The 20,833-nt window shown below is 39.8% G+C and overlaps 1 long non-coding RNA gene across 3 annotated transcripts in view; it reads left to right on the plus strand.

Annotated features, from left to right (window-relative positions):
- The first annotated feature begins 220 nt into the window (after positions 1-220).
- The window catches only part of LOC113624839 (uncharacterized), a 38,678-nt gene continuing 18,065 nt past the window's right edge, over positions 221-20,833 (plus strand). For 2 of the 3 annotated variants that reach the window (XR_003434483.1, XR_003434481.1), the window contains exon 1: positions 18,039-20,064. This is a non-coding gene — a long non-coding RNA (uncharacterized LOC113624839). Of the gene's footprint in view, positions 267-18,038; positions 20,065-20,833 lie in introns of those variants that run through there. The other variant, XR_003434482.1, reaches the window with a different exon arrangement.

Raw genomic sequence — 20,833 nt, forward strand, 5'->3', positions numbered from 1 at the left:
CCCCTCTCCAAGTTTGTATGTAACAATCCTTACCCCCATGGTGATGGTATTAGGAGGTGGGGACTTGGGGAGGTGCTTAGGTCATGAGGGTGGAATCCTCAGGAATGGAATTAGTGCCCTTATAAAAGAGACTCCAGAAACCTAACTCGTCTTCTTCTGCCATGTGAGGATACAATGAGAAGTTGGCAGTCTACAACCAGAAGAGGGTCCTCACCAGAACCCAACCATGCTGGCACCTTGATCTTGGACATGCAGCCACCAGAACTGTGAGCAATAAATTTCTGCTGATTATAAGCCTTCCAGTCTGTGACATTTTGTTATAACAGCCCGAACTAAGACAGCCTTCAAGCTAGAATGTAAAATTGTTCATTTGGTATAGAAGTGGTTAAATGCACAACACGTACTGGGAGCTGACTACATAGGTTCAAATTCCAGCTCTGACTTTGTATGTGATCTTGGTCAAACTACTAAACCTCTCTGTACTTCTGTTTCCTCATTTTTTAAAAGGAGGTAATGATAGTACTTATCTGAAAGGGTTATCGTAAGGATTAATGAGTTAATATATGTCATGTATTAGGCCATCAAGGAATATTATTTATATATATATATTATTTATTGTATATATAGAGAGGTGGAGGGAAGACTGGAAGGAATTATATTAAAATGCTCACAGCAACTATGCTGAGCTTGTTAGGTAAGCGTGATTTTCCTTTTCTTTTCTCCATTCTCCATGAGGTGGTTCTATTATCTCTATAACTTACCAAGCAAAATAACAGTCAAGTCTCCAGTGCAATGCAAAACCAAGCATTTTCATCAAGGGATATGAGAAACCATCATGAGCATTGGGGTAGGAGGTGGGGATGGAAAGAAGGCAAATGTACCAAGGAATCTTTGCAAATGTAAAATCTTATATTCAAATATAAAATATGAATATAAGATTCATAACATTCACTTATATAACACCTGTATGCCCAAGCTTATCAGCTGCTCCCGGACCACAAGAGCATATGAAGGTTGGGAAGAGCTGCTCCGAGGCCATCTCCCTTCACCTTTCTATCTCCCATGGGAGGCTATCGTGAGACCATTTCTCATCACTTCTGATGAGGTACGGGGCTTTCTGCCATGCCCTCCTCAGACTAGAGCTGCAGAATATAAAACTGCTTGGCTACAGTCTAGAATCAGTTTCTCAGGGACAGGGTACCCCACAACTCACACTGTATCCATCAAGCCCCTTTATTTTCAGGGTTATCCATTTTGGAGTGTGGGACAAGGATCACGGGGAGCTGGCACCTTTGCACTATTCTTCTTTGCAGCATGTATGCACTGTCTAAATCGAAAAGAGGCTCATTGTAGCTTTACCAGTCAGGTCACTCAGGTTTTGGCCTTAGCCTTGCCTTATCTTGTAATAAGACAGATAAAGTTGTGAATAAGACAGATAAAGTTCCTGCTCTCATGAAGTTTACATTCTATTGGGGTGACAGACCACGAATTAAGTGAACAGGCACAATAATTAAGTGAACTCTATATTATACAATAGAAGATGATGTAGATTATGGAAAGCAGAAAAAAGTAAAAGGTTAAAGGGATCAGCATTTTAAGGTAGGGAGGGAGATAGCCATATTGAATCGTCAACAAGGTACCCCTAATTGAGAACATTAGATGTGAGCAAAGACTTGGAAGGGTCAAGGGTGTTAATCAAAAATCCTGTTTTAAGACTTGGCTTTTCATCAAGGGATATGGGGAACCATTGCAGAGTTTGTGTTTTTAACCTATCTGTTGTAAAATAAAAGATACAGAAAATAAATGTACACCTTATTATTACAAATTATTATGAGACCTGTACACTTTTAACCACCTTCCAAGTCAACAAGGAAATATGTCAGTCTCCTCAGAAGCCCTTTCATGGGCTCTGTCCCAATCAGAGTCCCCTGCCTCTGTCCAAATGTAACCACCTCCTGACTTTTCTATTAATCACTCATTTGGTTTCTCTGTGTTTTATCACCCAAGTTTGCATCTTATCTCTAGTCACTAATAGTTTAATCTTAATACTTCCTTTAAGTCTCTGTTAACCCGCAAGTCTCCTCCATCCCTTTATTTCCCTTATAGTTTGTCTGTTGACGTACTTGGTCAGTTTGACCTACAGTTTTTCTTGTGCTGGATTTTATTAATCATTACGTGACTTTGAGCAGAGAAGTGACATGATCTGACTTAAATTTTGTAAGGATCACACTGCCTATTTTTTGAGATTGTAGGAGGACAAGGATAAAAGCAACGAGAACTCTTGGAAGCTACTGCAGAAGTTCATGAGACATGATGTGGTTTAAACCATCATGAGAGAGGTGAGAGTCAAGAGGTAGTTGGATTCAGGCTATATTTTGAAGGTACAGTAGCCAACGGGATTTCCTTATAATGGGACTCCTTATAATGGAGTGTGAAAGAAAGAGAGGAATCAAGAATGACTCAAAATACTTTTTTAACTGCTTTAGTAAGATATAATTTACATACTACGCTAAATAATTTACCCATCTGTAGTGTAAAGTTCAGTGCTTGTTAGCATATTTCAAGAGCTGTGCAACCATCACCACAATCTAATTTTAGAACATTTCCATCAAAGAGAAACCCTGAACGCATTAGTATCATCCCCTGTTCCTGCCGAACCCTCATCCTTCCAGATCCTGGCAACCAATGTTTTTTTTTTTGTTTGTTTTTTAATGCCTCTATTGTTTGCCTATTCTAGATGTTTCATATGAACGGAATCATACAAAATGTGGTTTTTGTGAATGGCTTCTTTCACTTAGCATAATGTTTTCCAGGGTCACCCAAATTGTAACATGTATCAGTACTTCATTCCTTTTTATTGTCAAATCATATTTTATTGTATGGATATGCCATATATTGCATATCCATTCATCAGTTGATTGACTTTCAGGTTGTTTTCATTTATGGCTATGAAAAATGCTGATATGAGCATTTGTGCACAAGTTTTTGTACGAACATATGTTTTTGATTCTCCTGGGTATACATCTAGGAGTTTCATATGGTAGCCTCATATGGAAACTCTATGTTTAACCTATTGAGGAACCACTGGGCGGTTTTCCAAAGTGGTTGCAACACTTTACATTCCCACCAGCAATGTATGAAGGTTCCAATTTCTCTACATCCTCACCAACACTTGTTACAATTATAGCTATCCTGTGGATGTGAGCCACATCTCATTGCAGTTTTTATTTGAATTTCCCTAATGACTAATCATGTTGAAAATCTTTTCGTGTGCTTATTGGCGTTTGTGTGTCTTCTTTGGAAAAATGTCTATTCACACTCTGTTCATTTCTTTTTTTTTTTCTTTTTTTTTTTTTTTTTTTGCGGTACGCGGGCCTCTCACTGTTGTGGCCTCCCCCATTGCGGAGCACAGGCTCCGGACGCGCAAGCTCAGCGGCCATGGCTCACGAGACCAGCCGCTCCGCGGCATGTGGGATCCTCCCGGAACGGGGCACGAACCCGTGTCCCCTGCATCGGCAGGCGGACTCTCAACCACTGCGCCACCAGGGAAGCCCTCTGTTCATTTCTTAATTGGGTTGTCTTTTTATTGTTGAGTTGTAAGAGTTATTTATATATTCAGATGCATGTCCCTTGGTAGCTTTATGTTTTGTAAATATTTTCTCTCCATCTACAGGTTGTCTTTTCTTTTTTTTTGCGGTACGCGGGCCTTTCACTGTTGTGTCCTCTCCCGTTGCGTAGCACAGGCTCCGGATGCTCAGGCCCAGCGGCCATGGCTCACGGGCCCAGCCGCTCCGTGGCATGTGGGATCCCCCCAGACCGGGACACGAACCCATGTCCCCTGCATCAGCAGGCGGACTCTCAACCACTGAGCCACCAGGGAAGCCCTATAGGTTGTCTTTTCACTTTCTTGGCAGTGTCCTTTGAAGTACAAACGTTTTTTGTGTACGGCCCCGGGCGTCCCCGGGAGTCCCGACCAGCAGGACAAATCCTTGTGAGTCCGAGGAGGAACCTGTGGGGGTTGAAAAAAGGGGGAAGGGCAGGAGACGCGAAAGAATGGAGGCAAGACAAAATCCTGATCCAGCCTCAAACTTTTATTGCTGCGGTAGCTGTATTTATACACTGCAGAGAAAGGGGGGCGGGATTCAGAATGAGGGAAGTACTTGGCTAATCATCATTGGTGCTGCGTGCGCGGGCTTTCATTTTAGGCGCGAACTTCTATCTCATAAATCAGGAAGAGAAGCAGGGTGTCGGCCATCTTCTAATGGCGAAAACTTCTTGGCTCCCAACATTTCCTCCCTTTATATTTCTTTTAAGGAGGTGGGCATTAACCGAGTGAGGGAGTAGTGACCTGAATCCTCCCGTGGACAAGGTATGTGTGTCCACACTCATCGGCTCTTGGTATCTTTTGGGGAGGAGAGGCAGAGCCAAAGATAATCTTAGCTACTAAAAGCCAAAAACAATGTTTAGATACCAACCTCTATCATAATTCAGGTATACTCACAGGGAATAACAGAGATTACCTTGTATATACATATATACACGTTTTCCCTTGTGCATGCTTTGCTGCCACACTCAACTCGGTACCCATACCCTCCATCAAAGAGGGGGGTAGGCATGTCTCTGTTTCATGCCGCTCCAGTGGAGGGGCAGCCAGAATCATCCTTTGGTTCTGCTTCTGTAATGGCGAGGCGATGGTAATGTATCAGGTTAAATTTTGAGGCAAGTGGGGAGTGCTTTCAGCCTGTCCAACAACCAGCAAAGATGACAGGATCAGGGTCACAACGGACAGCTCATGTCGTCTCTGCCGCTCTTTCAATATTAGGAGGGTCTCCATCTTTTTCTGAAAAAGAAAAAGAAATACAATCTCAGGGAAAAGGGCCCTGGATAAAATTTATTACTTTATAGAACTTATAGGTTTAATAAGGCGCTCAGGCAACCAGCGTGCTCCACCTTCTTTGGTATTATATACACATGCGGATCCCCTCCCCCAGATGAGGAGTGGATCGGGTCCATGCCATTTAAAGGTCAAAGGGTCTTTCCACATAACTTGTGCATATTGATTTTTAGTTTCTTGATGCCAAAGGCGATCGGCGGCAGATCTACCATTATTATCTAATTGTAAAAAATTAATTACAAAGAGGGCATGACTAAGAATATTTTTTGGGGAATTTTTTGTAGCGGTTAAATCATTATTTTTAAGCTTGGAAATGGTATTTTTAAGGGTTTGATGGGCTCTTTCTACTATGCCTTGACCCTGGGGGTTATATGGAATTCCCGTAAGATGTTTTATTTGAAGCCGGGTGCAAAAATCTTGGAAAGCCTGGGAGGTATACCCAGGCCCATTATCTGTTTTAATTATTTGAGGCTTGCCTAAAACTGTAAAACATTGGAGCACATGTGAAATAATGTTTTTTGTGGCTTCTCCTCCCTGAAGGGAGGCATATATAAAGCCGCTAAAGGTATCAATGGACACATGAATAAATTTTAATTTTCCAAATTTAGCAAGATGGGTAACATCCATCTGCCAGATTTCATTAGGTAATAGACCTCTTGGGTTTACCCCAAGATGTGGAAGAGGTAAAAATGTAACGCACCCTGGACAATTTTTTACAATTTGTCTTGATTGTTCTCGAGTAAGCTTAAACATTAAGCGAAGAGTATGTGCATTAACATGATGTAGCTGATGAAATTGAGTAGCTTGAGAAACAGAATCAGAGGTTACGGTGCACATCAGGCGGGCATTTTTATCAGCTAAATCATTGCCCTGAGAGAGGGGTCCAGGAAGATCTGTATGAGCCCTAAGATGATCAATAAAAAAAGGCGCTTGTCTTCGAAGTATAAGACTTTGAAGTTGTTGAAAAAGGGGAACAGCATTGGAAGAGGGTTTAATATATGGAAGTTTCTAAAAGGGGGACGGACAAAGCTATATATGAGCTGTCCGTATATAAATTAAAGGGGATATTCTGTAACATCTCAAAAACCTGAAGAATGGCAAAAAGCTCAACAAGTTGTGCTGATAAAAAGGGGGACTGTACCCTATAGGGCTGATTATTTATAACAAATACAGCAACACCGGATGATGATCCATCAGTGAATACTAGGGCAGCATCTCCCAGAGGAACAGCAGAAGTGATTTTGGGAAATATAAACAGATGTTTTCTAGCAAACTGAAGGAGCTTATCAGGTGGATAATGATTATCAATATTACCCTGAAAGGAGGATAAGGAAACAAGCCATTTATCATCAGTTTGTAATAACCAACCAAGCTCTTCTTTGGTATAGGGGAGAATCAAATGACCAGGATCTCTGCCAAAAAATTGACGGCTTTTTTCTCTGCCCAAAGTAAGAACCTGTGCTACTAAGGAAGGGTAGGTCTTAAGCACTTTATTAGGAGATACGGACAAATGTATCCACAAGAGGGGATGATCTTGCCATAGGACTCCAGTGGGTGTATGTGCAGTGGCACAAATAATCAAACTAAAGGGACGACCGTAATCTAAAAAGGTAATCTGTTGACATCTAATGGCCTTTTCTACTAATTGAAGAGAATTTTTAGCCTCCTTAGTCAGCCTACGGGGTGACAAGGGATCTGATGGCCCTTGTAAAATTTCGAATAAGGGTTTTAACTCTCCCGTAGTAAGTTTAAGATACGGTCGTAGCCAATTAATATCTCCCAAAAATTTTTGAAAATCATTGAGGGTTTGCAAATGTGATACTTGTATGTGTATCTTTTGAGTGGTAATTATTTTTTTGTTTAATTCGAAACCAAGATAATAGTATGGATCTTTTAATTGTACCTTATTTGAAGCAATTTGAAGGCCAGAGGAAGCAAGATTATCTTTTAAATCTTGATAACACTTAAGGAGTTCATCAGTTGATTTTCCAGCCAAAAGAATATCATCCATATAATGAATGATATAGATACCAGGCCAACGAGCCCTAAGAGGGTCTACAGCTTGTGCAACAAATTTTTGACATAAGGTGGGGCCATTGGCCATACCCTGCGGGAGGACCTTCCATTGAAAACGTGGCATTGGGCCTTTAAAATTAATTACTGGGAGACTAAATGCAAAGCGCTCTCTATCCTGAGGATGGAGAGGGATAGTAAAAAAGCAATCTTTAAGATCACTAATGATTTTAAAATAGCCAGCTGGAATGGCAATAGGAGAAGGCAAGCCAGGCTGTAAAGCTCCCATAGTAAACATTGTTTTATTAATTTCCCTAAGATCTTGGAGAAGTCGCCATGAGCCAGATCTCTTTTTTATCACAAATATAGGGGTATTCCATGGCGAAGTAGTGGCTTCTAAATGTCCAGCGGCCAATTGTTCCTGCACTAACTTTGTGGCAGCTGTAAGTTTTTCTTCTGTTAGAGGCCATTGGTCCACCCAAACGGGATCATTAGTTTTCCATCGTATTTTGTCCGCATGGGGCACAGGAAGGTCAATGGCCGCTAAGAAAAAGGCGAACTGCCTAGGCCCTGGCGATTTATGTTAGATGCCAGGGAAATAGGTCGTGTAATACCCTGATTATTTTTTCCTAAGCCTAAGCCTGGTAGAAACCCTTGGTTTAGCATTTGTTGGGTCACCACCTCATTGGGGCTGGCCATGATTAACTTTAATTGTGACAGGATGTCACGTCCCCAAAGATTCAACGGGATATGTGGCAAAATATAAGGTTGTACCTGTCCAGTATTACCTTCAGTATCTATCCATGTAAGAACTTTAGAACTCCGTTTAGGATTGGTAGAATGTCCTATGCCTTGTAAATGAGTTATAGACACTGTACAAGGCCAAGAGGAGGGCCAATATTTTTCCGAAATAACTGTTGCATCGGCTCCTGTATCGACTAAACCCTCAAATTTCTTTCCATCTAACCACAGGGTTAGGAGTGGCCTTTCAGGAGTAATTTGTTGGACCCAATAAACATCTGAGGAGCCAAAAGCAGCATCTGCTCTAGGACAATTAGTATGGCTCTTATTTAAAGAATTTAGGGGCAACAATACTAACTGTGCTATCCTTTGACCTTTAGGGATTGATATAGGGCCTTGTAAAGCAGATGCCAAAAGGGTAATTTGACCTGAATAATCATTATCAATAACACCAGGTATAATTTGGAGGCCAGCCAAAGCGGAACTACCTCTTCCTAAAATTAAACCAAAAGTATTTGGGGGCAGGGGGCCATAAACTTCTGTGGGAATTGGTTGTACTCCTTGTTCTGGGACTAATATTGAGTCGGTGGAGGCACAGAGGTCCAATCCTGCGCTTCCGGGTGTGGCTCGACAGAGGGAGCCAACATCTGGGTGCAGGGAACTTGTCCAGATTTTTGAGGAACAAACCGAATTGCCCCTTGGTTTGGTTCCAAGGAAGGGGCCAGGGGCTGGCCCCGTGAAAAGTTTCCCTGTTTTTTGGGGAGCAATTGGCCATTTATATCCGTTTTTGAAAAACATTCTGAAGACCAATGTTTGCCTCTTTTACAACGAGGGCAAACGGTGGTGGGAGGAGCCCGGGATTGATATTGGGGTTGTTGTGGGTTAGCCTTTAATGACTGTCCTTGTCTACGTAATGAACAATCCCGGGCAAAATGTCCAGGTTGTTTGCAATTATAGCAAGTTTTTTGTTGTTTATCTAGGACGGATGTATCTTTAATAAAATCTTTTAGAGCAGCTCCAATCGCAAGACCAACAGAATGGGAGGGACCAATTCCGGAGCACAACTTAATGTAATCAGCCAGGCTACCACCACGATGAGCCCGAAGGGCAGCTTGGCAGGCCGGATTGGCATTTTCATAAGCTAAATGTTTAACAAAGGCATTATCAGTTTCACTATCACCCACTACACGCTCGGCGGCGTCCGTGAGGCGGCTAATAAACTCACAATAAGGCTCTTCTGGTCCCTGGCGAATTTTTGCCAAGGAAGTTGTGGGCGAACCCTTAGGCGGAAGACGGCGCCAGGCCTTAAGGCCAGCATGTTGTATTTGAGCCAACAAACCAGGGGGAAAAGCAGCCTGAGACTCATTGGATTCATAGGGGGGACGGCCAAGTAATTTATCTCGGGTCCATGATCGGGAAGTTCTGTTTTCAGCATTTCTTTGGGCAGTTTCTCTACAATTTTCTGCAAATTCAGTGCGCCATAAAACAAAATCTCCCCCAGAAAGGGTGGCCCGAGCCAGGGTAAGCCAATCATTTGGGGTCAGCCAGCGATCGCTTAATCCCTCCAAGATTGCCAATGTATAAGGGGCTGTGGGCCCATAATTATTGACAGCAGATTTTAAATCTTTTATATGTTTTAAATTGAGGCGGCGATATTTATGTTCAAAAGGGCCACCCCCAGAAGAATTATGAATATCTGGTCCCTCATCAGGTTCAGGAGATTCTTCTCCCTCTTCCTCTTCCCCTTCCTCACTATCTTCAGCTTGAATTTCGCCTTGAGTGGGTAAATTTTGACTGCGAGTAACAGGGAAGGCTAACTTAATGGATCCTGGTTTTTGTCGAAGCGGGGGTTTATTGGGACCGTTCGAGACATTAAAAGAAGTAAGCTCCACCTCAAGGGCCTTAAGCTCCTTTAGGAGATCCAAGCGTTCCCGTTTTTGTTGTAAAACATCTCTCAAAGAGGAAATTTCCTGGGTTAAGGCCATCTTAGCCTGTCGAAGGGGATCAATCAGGGGGGCAATGGGAGCAGGGGCGCTAAAGGCAGGCATCTGATGAGGAGTATTATAAGATGGTGGAGGCTTCAAAAGGGGGAATCCCCAGGGATCATCATTGCGATGATAACGAGCAGCCTGCTCATCGAGAGTTTCCTGATCTTGGGGGGAAAGCTGGTCATCATTGGGATCACCCTTAATAGCAGTAAGGGAAGGATAAATCTTTGGGATAACTTTATCATCTGTGGGATAATGATGACCGGTTTCTGGAATTTTTGGGAACTCTTCATTTGAACCCATATCAATGGTAACGGATGGACAAGCTGAATGGAGACGAGAGGCTGCTTTAAGAATTGTTTCCCCGGTCTCTACAACCTTTTGGACATCGGGGTCAAAAAAATGACCCATGAGAATCTCCCTAATTAAATTCCAATACGAAAATGCAGTCACAGGCACTTTAGAAGGCCCAAAGGTTTGATAATAATCATTTAAACAATTTCCTACACGATTCCAGCATTTTTTATCTATTGTCCCTTCCTGTGGGAACCATGGGCAAACATCAGACAAGAACATAAAAAATTCACGCAAATCTTTTTTTCTAGCCTTAATCTTCCGCATCTTGAGGGAATCCTCGATCCCCTGAAGAAAGAGTTCATGGGAACTCAATTCCTGTCCCATATTTATAGCTCCGCTTACCTTATCCTCAGGTCACGACTGCCGAAGGGCGGCCAGTCCTCCGGGGACCTAATCAAGCTGCACTTTCGAGTAAGTCTCGCGGCGGCTCAGTGGGTGCCTGGCCAGGCGTTCGTAAGCGTGCTACCTCCGTCAGGATCCGTTCCTCGAGCCCCACGTTGGGCGCCAATTGTGTACGGCCCCGGGCGTCCCCGGGAGTCCCGACCAGCAGGACAAATCCTTGTGAGTCCGAGGAGGAACCTGTGGGGGTTGAAAAAAGGGGGAAGGGCAGGAGACGCGAAAGAATGGAGGCAAGACAAAATCCTGATCAAGCCTCAAACTTTTATTGCTGCGGTAGCTGTATTTATACACTGCAGAGAAAGGGGGGCGGGATTCAGAATGAGGGAAGTACTTGGCTAATCATCATTGGTGCTGCGTGCGCGGGCTTTCATTTTAGGCGCGAACTTCTATCTCATAAATCAGGAAGAGAAGCAGGGTGTCGGCCATCTTCTAATGGCGAAAACTTCTTGGCTCCCAACAGTTTTTATTCTGATGAAGTCCAATTTATCTGTTTTTTTCTTTTGTTGCTTGTACTTTTGGTGGTATTTCTACGAAACTATCATCTAACCCAAGGTCATGAAGATTTACTCTTATATTTTATCTAGTTTTATAGTTTTAAAGGTGTATAGTTTACACCTCTTATATTTAGGTCTATCATCCATTTTGAGTTGATTTTTGTGTATGGTGGAAAGCAGGAATCCATTTGGACCATTCAATTTTCTATCTTTTGCAGGTGGATATCCAGTTGTTCTAGGACTATTTGTTGAAAAACCTATTCTTTCTTCATTGATTTTTTTGCCCTTGTTGAAAATCAATTGACCATAAATGTGAGTCTCTCTCTCGACTCTAAGTTGTATTCCATTGATTTCTATGTCTATCTTTATGCCAGTACCACACTATCTTGACTACTGTAGCTTTGTAGTAAGTTTGGAAATTGGACAGTGTGAGTTCTTCAACTTTGTTCTTTTTTGGCTTTGTTTTTGTTTTTTTGTTTGTTTGTTTTGTTTTGTTTTGCCACACTGTGTGGCAAGTGGGATCTTACTTCCCTGATGAGGGATCGAACCCATGCCCCCTGCAATGGAAGTGCAGAGTCTTAACCACTGGACCACCAGGGAAGTCCCAAATTTGTTCTTCTTTTTGAAGATTGTCCTAGCTATCCTGGATCTCTTGTGCTTCCATACAGATTCTAAGACCAGCTTGTCTATTTCTGCAAAGAAGACAGCTGAAATTTTGATAGGGATTGCATTGAATCTGTAGATCAATGTGAGTAGTATTGCCATCTTAACATATTAAATTTTAAAGTTCATCAATACAGAATGTCTTTTCATTTTAAAAAATTTCTTTCCACAATGTTTTATAGTTTTCAGAATAAAGTCTTGAACTTCTTTTGTTAAATTTATTTCTAGGTATTTTCTTCTTTTTGATGCTATTGTAAATGGAATTTCTTTTCCTTCTACTTTTTTTAAATGAAATACATGTGCATAGACTGTCAAAGGCCTGATGATTCAGAGTTGCAGTTGTAAATGGGATTATTAATTTCATTTTTGGATTTTTCATTGCTAGTGTATAATAATGCAAATGAATTTTGTATATTGAGCTTGTATATCCTGACACATTGTTAAATCTGTTTATTAATTCTAATAGTTTTTAGTGGATTCTTGAGGATTTTCTATGTACTGGATCGTGTAATCTGCAAATAGAAATATTTTTACTTCTTCCTTTCCAATACGGGTACCTTTAATTTCTTTTTCTTGACTAACTGCCTTGGCTAGAACCTCCAGTACAATGTTGAATAGAAGTCACAAGAGCAGATATCCTTGTCTTGTTCTTGATCTTAGGGAGAAAGCATCAGTCATTTTCTATTAAGTATGATGTTAGCTGTGGGTTTTTCATAGGTATTCTTTGTCTAGTTGAGGAAAATTCCTAGTTTGTTGAGTGTTTTTAATCATGAAGCAGTGTTGGATCTTGTCAAATGCTTTTTCTGAATTTATTGAAATGGTAGGTATTTTTGTCCTTTATTCTATTAATACATTGACATTTGGATGTTAAACAAACCTGTGGTCCTGAGATAAATGCCATTTGAGCGTGGTTTTATATGTTGCTGGGTTCGGTTCTAATATTAACCTGGGGATTTTTGTGCCAAGTTTTTTGGTTTTTTTCCTTTTGAAGTTTTGTCTGGTTTTGTTATCAGGGTGATACTGTCCTCATGGAATGTTGGAAAGTGTTCCCTCCTCTTCTATTTTTTGAAAGAGTTTAAATGTTTGGTAGAATTCACTTATGAAGCAAAGTGAATAGGCTTATTCAAATTTTCTATTTCTTCTCCACTCAGTTTCATTAGCTTATGTCTTTCTAGGATTTTTTTTCCATTTTACCTAAGTGATCTAATTGGTTGACATATGGTTGCTTACGGTAACCTCTTATAATCCTTTTTCCCCTATAAGTTCAGTAGTAGTGTCTCCTCTTTCATTCCTGATTTTAATAATTTGAGTCTTATCTCATTATTTTTCCTGGTCAGTGAAGTTAGAGGTTTATCAATTTTGTTGATCTTTTCAAAGAAACAACTTTTGGTTTTGTTGATTTCTCTATCGCTTTTCTATTCTCCATTTTATTTGCTTACACTTTAATCTTTATTGTTTCTTTTCTTCTGTTTGTTTAAATTTAGTTTTCTCTTCCTAGTTTCTTTCAGGTAGAGTTTATTGGTTTGAGATTTTTCTTTTTCTTTTTAATATTGACATTTGCAACTATACATTTCCCTCTAAGTGTTTCTTTAGTTGAATCCCATGAGTTTTATGATGTGTTTCATTTCCATTCCTCTCAAAGTACGTTCTAATTTTCTTTGTAAGTTTTCTTTGATCTATTGTTTATTTAAGAGAATGCTGCTTTACGGCCACATATTTGTGAATTTCCCAAATTCCCTCTGGTTGTTTATTTCTAAAGTCATTGCAGTGTGGATGGAGAACATACATTGTATGATTTTAATTCTTTTGAAGTTATTGAGACTTGTTTTATCGTCTCAGACATGGTCTATCCTGGAGAATGCTTCATGTACACTTGAGGAGTATGTGTTTTCTGCTGTCATTGGATGAAGTATTCTATATATGTCTGTTAGAACTAGTTGGTTTTATTGTTTTTCAACTCTTCTATTTCTTCGTTGATCTTCTGTCTACTTGTTCTGTTACTGAAGTGGGGCATTAGATTTTTTCCAACTGTTATTGTTGAATTGTTTATTTCCCCTTTCAGTTTTGTCTGGTTTTGCTTCCTGTATTTTGGGACTCTGTTGTTAGGTACACACATGATTACAATAGATTCTTACGTAACACAATCTATCTTTTTGATAGACTGACAATTTTATTATTATTGACAATTTTATCATTATAAGATGTCCTTTTTCTCCCCTCTAGTAGCAGTTCTTGTCTTAATGTCCATTTTGTCTGATATTAGTATAGCCACTCCAGCTCTCTTTTGTTTACTGTTTGCATGGTGCATCTTTTTAATCTTTTTTTTTTTTGTGGTATGTGGGCCTCTCACTTTTGTGGCCTCTCCCATATTTTTAAATAAATAAAATTATTTTTAAAAAGCTCAGCAAACTAACAGAAGGAAATTTCCTCAGCTTGATGAAAGGTATCTACTAAATACTCTCAGACAACTTAATTTTGTATGACTAAGAGTTTCTGTAAAATTGGTTTCATTTCTTCCTTAAATGTTAGGTAAATTTCAACAGCAAAACCAAGTAAGCATGGAGGGTTTTTGTGTGTGTAGAAGAAAGATTTTTAATAATTATTTCAAAAAATTTAATAGATATAGGAATATGGCAAAAATATTTACTCTCACTTCTTCTAGCTAACATTTTACTGGAGGTCCAAAACAGTGAAAAAGATATAAATGATATGCAGATTGGAAAGAAAGAAAGCTATCTTTATTTGCAGACAACATAATTATGTGTGTAAAAAATCCCAAAGAATCTACAAAAAAGCCAGTAAGACTAACAACTGAGTTTAACAAGGTCATAAGATGCAAGGTCAACATATAAAAATCAATTTTATTTTTATGTACTAGCAAAAACAAATGAAAAATGAAATTAAAGAATGATACAATTTATGGTAACATCAAAAAGCATGAAATATTTAGAAATATATCAAACAAAATACATGCAAAATTTGTATGCTGCAAATTACAAAACATTTCTGAGAAAAATTAAACACAATCTCAAATAAAGGCAGAGTTGTACCATGTTCATGGATCAGAAGATTTATTATTATTACAATATCAGTTCCTTTTAATTTGACCTATAGATTCAATGTAATCCCAATCAGAATCCCAGGAGGCTATTTTTTATACAAAATGACAATCTGATTCTAAATTGTATAAGTAGTAAAGGATCTAGAATTACTGAAACAATTTTAGAATAAATAACCAAATTGGAGGACTCACATTACCTAATTTCAAGACTTACTATTAAGCTATAGTAATTAAAATAATTTCTTCTGGGCATAAAGATAAACATATGAAAAAAAAGAACAGAAATAGACATATATCTATGGAAAATTAATTTTTGACAAAGATGCCGAAGTAATTTGTAAGGAAAGAATAGCCTTTTCAGTCAATGGTGCAGAAATTATTGGACCTCCATATGCAAAATCATTGAATTTCTACTCTTATTTTATCATTTACAAAAAAATTAATTTTGCGTGGATCAGAGACATAAATATCAGTTATAATAATAAAAATTTTAGAAGAAAATGTAAGAGATTTTTGTGATGCTGAGTTACACAAAGATTTCTTAGATATGACACAAAAAACAAAAATTATTAAAAAATTGATAAATTTTTTATAATCAAAATTAAAAGCTTCGGGCTTACCTGGTGGTGCAGTGGTTAAGAATCCACCTGCCAATGCAAGGGACATGGGTTTGAGCCCTGGTCCGGGTAGATCCCACATGCCACAGAGCAACAAAGCCTATGTGCCACAACTACTGAGCCTGAACTCTAGAACCCCGAGCCACAGCTACTGAGCCCATGCATCTAGAGCCTGTACTCCAGAACAAGGGAAGCCACTGAAATGAGAAGCCCATGCACCACAACGAAGAGTAATCCCTGCTCACCGCAACTAGAGAAAGCCCGCGTACAGCAACAAAGACCCAACGCAGCCAAAAATAAATAAATAAAATAAATAAATTTATAAAAAGAAAAAATTAAAAGTTTTTCTCTTTGAAAGAGAATGCTAGTAAAAATGCAAGCCATCGACTGGAAGGAATATTTGCAAAGAACTGCAAATGTAAATGTTTGTGTAGGCTTTCTTCATAATTGCCCCAAACAGGAAACAATCCAAATGTCCATTTACTGGTTAATGGATAAACAAATTTTGGTACATCCACACACTTAAACCCTACTCAGCAATGTAAAGGAATAAGCTAATGATACATGCAGCAAAACAGATAAATCTCAAAAGCATTGTGCAAAGAGAAACACTGTACACATAAGGTTGTAGGACTGCAGGAATCCATTTATATGACGTTCTGGAAAAGGCAAAAATATAGGGACAAATATCAGAACAGTGGTCACTAAGGGTGAGGATGGGGAAAAGGGGTTGAATGTGAAGGGACACAAAAGACCTTTTGAAGTAATGGATATGTTATATATTTTAGATTGTGATGGTGGCTATGTGACTATTTACGTTTGTCAAAACTCATGGAAATGTGTACTTTAAAGGGTGAATTTTACAGTATGTAAATTATATTTCAATATACCTGAGCAAAGGAAAAATAAAGAGAATGGTAAGAGAGGAACTGTAGACATCACAAAAAGAGACAAGTCTCTCAAGGAGTTTTGCTGAAAATGAGAGCATGAAATGGGACATTTGCTGGCAGGTGAAGTAAAATCACAGTGAAGTGAAGCTTTTAAATTTTATCTTACAACTTTTTTTTTTTTTTTTTTTGCGGTACGCGGGCCTCTCACTGTTGTGGCCTCTCCCATTGTGGAGCACAGGCTCCGGACGCGCAGGCTCAGCGGCCATGGCTCACGGGCCTAGCTGCTCCGCGGCACGTGGGATCCTCCTGGACCGGGGCACGAACCCATGTCTCCTGCATCGGCAGGCGGACTCTCAACCACTGCGCCACCAGGGAAGCCCCTTGCAACTATTTTTGGATGATGGAAGCAAGAGCAGTGAGTTTGTTCATTGATGAGAATAGTCCAATAATGAGGGAAAGGAATTAATGGAACAGTGTCCCTGAATTTGTGCACACAGTTGGAGCCATGGCCGCTGGGCCTGCGCGTCCGGAGCCTGTGCTCCGCAACGGGAGAGGCCACAACAGTGAGAGGCCCGCGTACCACAAAAAAAAAAAAAAAAATGAGGCATGGATTATCAACAGGAGTTCAGCCCATGGCTTTTGAACCTACCTATCCTGCATCCTGTCTCTCTAGACGGCATTTATCACACTAATGCCTTTCCCTCTCCCCTAAAAACCTGTTTTTTCTCTTTATCCAGTATCCCCACCTCAGTAAGTGCCACGATCATTGGAATTTTCTTTGTTTCCTCCCTTTACCTCCACCCCCTGTTGCTTCCATCTTCAGGTTATCAGGAAGTCCTCTTTGTCCTTTCTTCAAGACATCTCAGGGGACTGACTCCTTTTCATCTCTATTTCCCATTACCTTAATCAAGACCATGACCACCATCTTTTACTTGGATTACTGCAATGGCTTCCGTAATTATCTCTCTGCTTAAGCTCCCTGCGTGCGTGGAATCAATTATTCATCATAGCATACAAAATTCTATCTGACCTGAATCTTGCCTATTTCTCAAACCTCATGTCATACACTCTCCCCTTGCTTACTCTTGTCTGGCTGCACTGATCTCCTTTCATTTCTTTGAACGTCACACACACTTTCTGCTCTTTCTGGCTCCAGGTATTTTCTCTGGCCCTTTGTGTGGAATGCTCCTCCATCTGCTCCTTAAATGGCTGGCTCTTTCTCATCTTTTAAGATCCCTGCATAGTTGCCACCTCCACAGAAACGTCTTCCCTGGCTACTTTATTTAAAGGGCATTCCCTAACCCAATTCTCATTGTGTTTATAATAGTCTAATCTCTTGTGTTTTGCTCCTGTTCCTACAATTTTTTTAGTTTATTTCTCCACTAGACTGAATATACAAATGGACAATAGCCACACCATCATAAAAATAGAACTTTGACTCACAAGCTGCAGCAACCTGCCCAGTAAACCAGCCCCCTTATCTACAATAAACAATCCAGGAAACCAGCCTGCTTTAAGTCAGACTTGCGGGAAGCCAGATTGCTACTTCCAATGACAATCCAGGGAGCTAAACAATATTTCTGTGACAATGGGCCCCAAATGCTGATTGATTAATAACTGACAGCTTCTCTAATTTTTTTTTTTTTTTTTTGGCTGTATTGGGTCTTCGTTGTTGCACGCAGGCTTTCTCTAGTTGCGGCGAGCAGGGGCTACTCTTCGTTGCAGAGTGCGGGCTTCTTATTGTGGTGGCTTCTCTTGTTGCGGAGCACAGGCGCTAGGAGCATGGGCTTCAGTAGCTGCAGCACGCGGGCTCAGTAGCTGTGGCTCGCAGGCTCTAGAGTGCAGGCTCATTAGTGTGGTGCACAGCCTTAGTTGCTCTGCGACATGTGGGATCTTCCAGGACCAGGGCTTGAACCTGTGTCTCCTGCATTGGCAGGCAGATTCTTAACCACTGTGCCACCAGGGAAGTCCCAGCTTATCTAATTTTTAAGTCCCTTCTAACATAGGACTAATCAAAGGAAGCCAAATATGCACCCCTAACCAATTATATAGGATGCCCTGCTTCTAGTTTGTGTGCCTATAGCTTCCCCATGCTAACAGCCTCCAATCAGGCCATACATGAAGTCTTCCTTTCTTTCCACTCTAAAGCTTTCCCACTTCCCTACCAGCCTTTGAGTTTCTGCCAAAATGCAGCTACTCCCTTGCTCTAGCAAGCTCAGGATAAATAGCCTTTACTTTTTTCATTTGATCTTTGTTTATTTCCATAAGACTATAAAGAGAAATGGACCATGCCTTGCTTACAATTGTATCACCAAGGCAACAAATAAGTGAATGAATGAATGGAAAACTAAAATCATTAGTTGGGTAGTCAATCGTTCCCCATTCTGGCTTCAAACTTATTCCTTGCTATAGCCACTCTTACATCATCCAAGCTCACTTTCTCAACCAAATCACATACTTTCTTTTCTATAATACAACTGAAGTTTCTTCTTCTCCATGAAACGTTATTTTGATTACCTGAGCCCTTACTTACGCTCCCTTCTCTGAATTCATATAGCACACACCACCCCATTTGGTTTTTAATTTCTCTCAGTTCATAAGGGGTCTACTCTTCTGGGATTGATGGCTGAATATTTTGGTACCATTCATGATGTCTAGCACAAGCTATGATACAAAAAATAATGATAATAACAACAGACTCTTGTAACAATGCTGAGGAAGATAGACTGCTACTATTCTCATTTTACATATGAGGAAACTGAGGCACAGAGAGACCAATTCTTTTGCCTAAATTAGTAAAAAGTAGAGCTGAGGTTTGAATTCAGTTCTGCCCAACTTATATTGTGTATATGTCAAGCTACAGACTGTATGAACTACTTTTCATATACTGTGCACATATTAGGTCCTCAATAAATGTTGCTGAAATTAATGAAATAACCAAGTTCAAAAGTTTCATAAACAAAATGGAAAAACGAACAGAACTCTTCAGGATGGTTCCAAAAAGTTCAATGGAGCAAGGGACATGGTGACTAGATGAGATCAAGTACTGACTCCAAATTCTGCATTCTAACTCTAAGCTTCCTGCTGTGATTCTAAGGCAAGTCCTTTCTTCTCCAGGTTTCTTCACCCATCTCATGCTGTGTTGGTACTTCCACCTGCCTTGAGGCTGTTTCCCAAGGCGGAATCAAACAGTGGCTGTAGGATATTTGGTGATAGCATTAACAGTTCTCTCCTTGGTGAGCATATTAAAATCAATTCAACTATCCTTTCTGAGGAATAGAGCTGGGTGCTAAGGAGAATGCCATCACCAGGCAGGCTCTGTGCATGCCCTGTAACAGTTCGTGATAAGGAAACATGGAATTCAATTCAATGAAGACACAGAAAGGAAACACGGAATTCAATTCAATGAAGACACAGACCTTCCCCCACCTGCTGCATCAAAGTTGGAATTAATCACTATTTCATGTGATATAGATTCCTATATAATTTTGAATGTACATTGAGTAAAAGGATTGGAAAGATCTTTTTGGCTGGCTAAACATGAGGTGTTCTAATACTATTGTACCTGCAAAGTGTCAAGAATTTATTTCAGAGAAGATTTGAAAGCGTTTGCAAAGTCGTGTCGTATTAAACAGATATAAATGTAGTCTTTGTTTAGGAACGTTTCTTTGAAGGGGTCTGGGTAACATCATACCTGTCCTGGAAGCATGGAAAATTGTGATATGTGGTAACTATAATCAATGGAATCTGTGAGATTACCAAAGCATCTGGTACAAGGAAATTCTCCAGGGACAACCAACTCTGGACAATGCCCCTCACTCTCTCAGCCTTAGTGTGTCAGCAGCAAGCCTTGCATTATATGACATTCTGAAGGAAATGGATGGATGTGTCATCATTGAATCACTGAGAACTATAGCCCCAGCATGATCTCAACTATGAAAATACAGGTAAATATATAACATACATAACCTATACAGGTATTTGCATGCATTCACACCAAATTGTTAAGGAAAAAAACCCCAGAATTCTGCCACATGTAATTCATATATATATATATATATATATAAAGAATATATTCTTTTTCAGATTCTTTTCCATTATAGGCCATTATAATATATTGAATATAGTTCCCTGTTCTATACAGTAAATCCTTATTGTTTATCTATTGTATATATAGTGGTGGGTATCTATTAATCCCATACTGGGTACATGTAGCTTTAGTTTTCCTTATTCAGACTTTTCTGTATTTTTTGAATTTTCTATAATGAGCACGAATTACTTTTAACATTAGAAAAAAAATTGTTTACTATATTTAAATGTATTGTCACAGAAAGGGCAATTTCCTTCTAGGAGTAGCTTCTGAGAAATAGTCTCTTACTCATAAAGTTTTAAAACTGGTAGATTAAATATACTGGGTGTATAAGAGACACCTAATATATTTGTTTCATTTAATACCTGACCAACAGCTCCTAGTTTAAGGCATATTGTAAAGCTGACAGTAATTATTTATTAAAAAGGAGTAGCAAGTTACCACTTATGATTGGAAAATGTTGTCACAGAGTTTTGCAGTGCAGAACAATCCCTCCTATGTGTCTATTGCTTTCTCTGTACCCGTGTACGGTTGACAGTCTCAGTCTCTGTCTCTGTCTCTCTTTCTGTCTCTGTCCCTGTTTCTCTCTCTCTCTCTCTGTCTCTCTTGCAGCCCTGCAGTTGGAG

The sequence above is a fragment of the Aethalodelphis obliquidens genome, unplaced genomic scaffold (assembly GCF_003676395.1).
Source record: "Aethalodelphis obliquidens isolate GAN/ISIS:26980383/991018 unplaced genomic scaffold, ASM367639v1 scaffold14, whole genome shotgun sequence".
Lineage (NCBI taxonomy): Eukaryota > Metazoa > Chordata > Mammalia > Artiodactyla > Delphinidae > Aethalodelphis > Aethalodelphis obliquidens.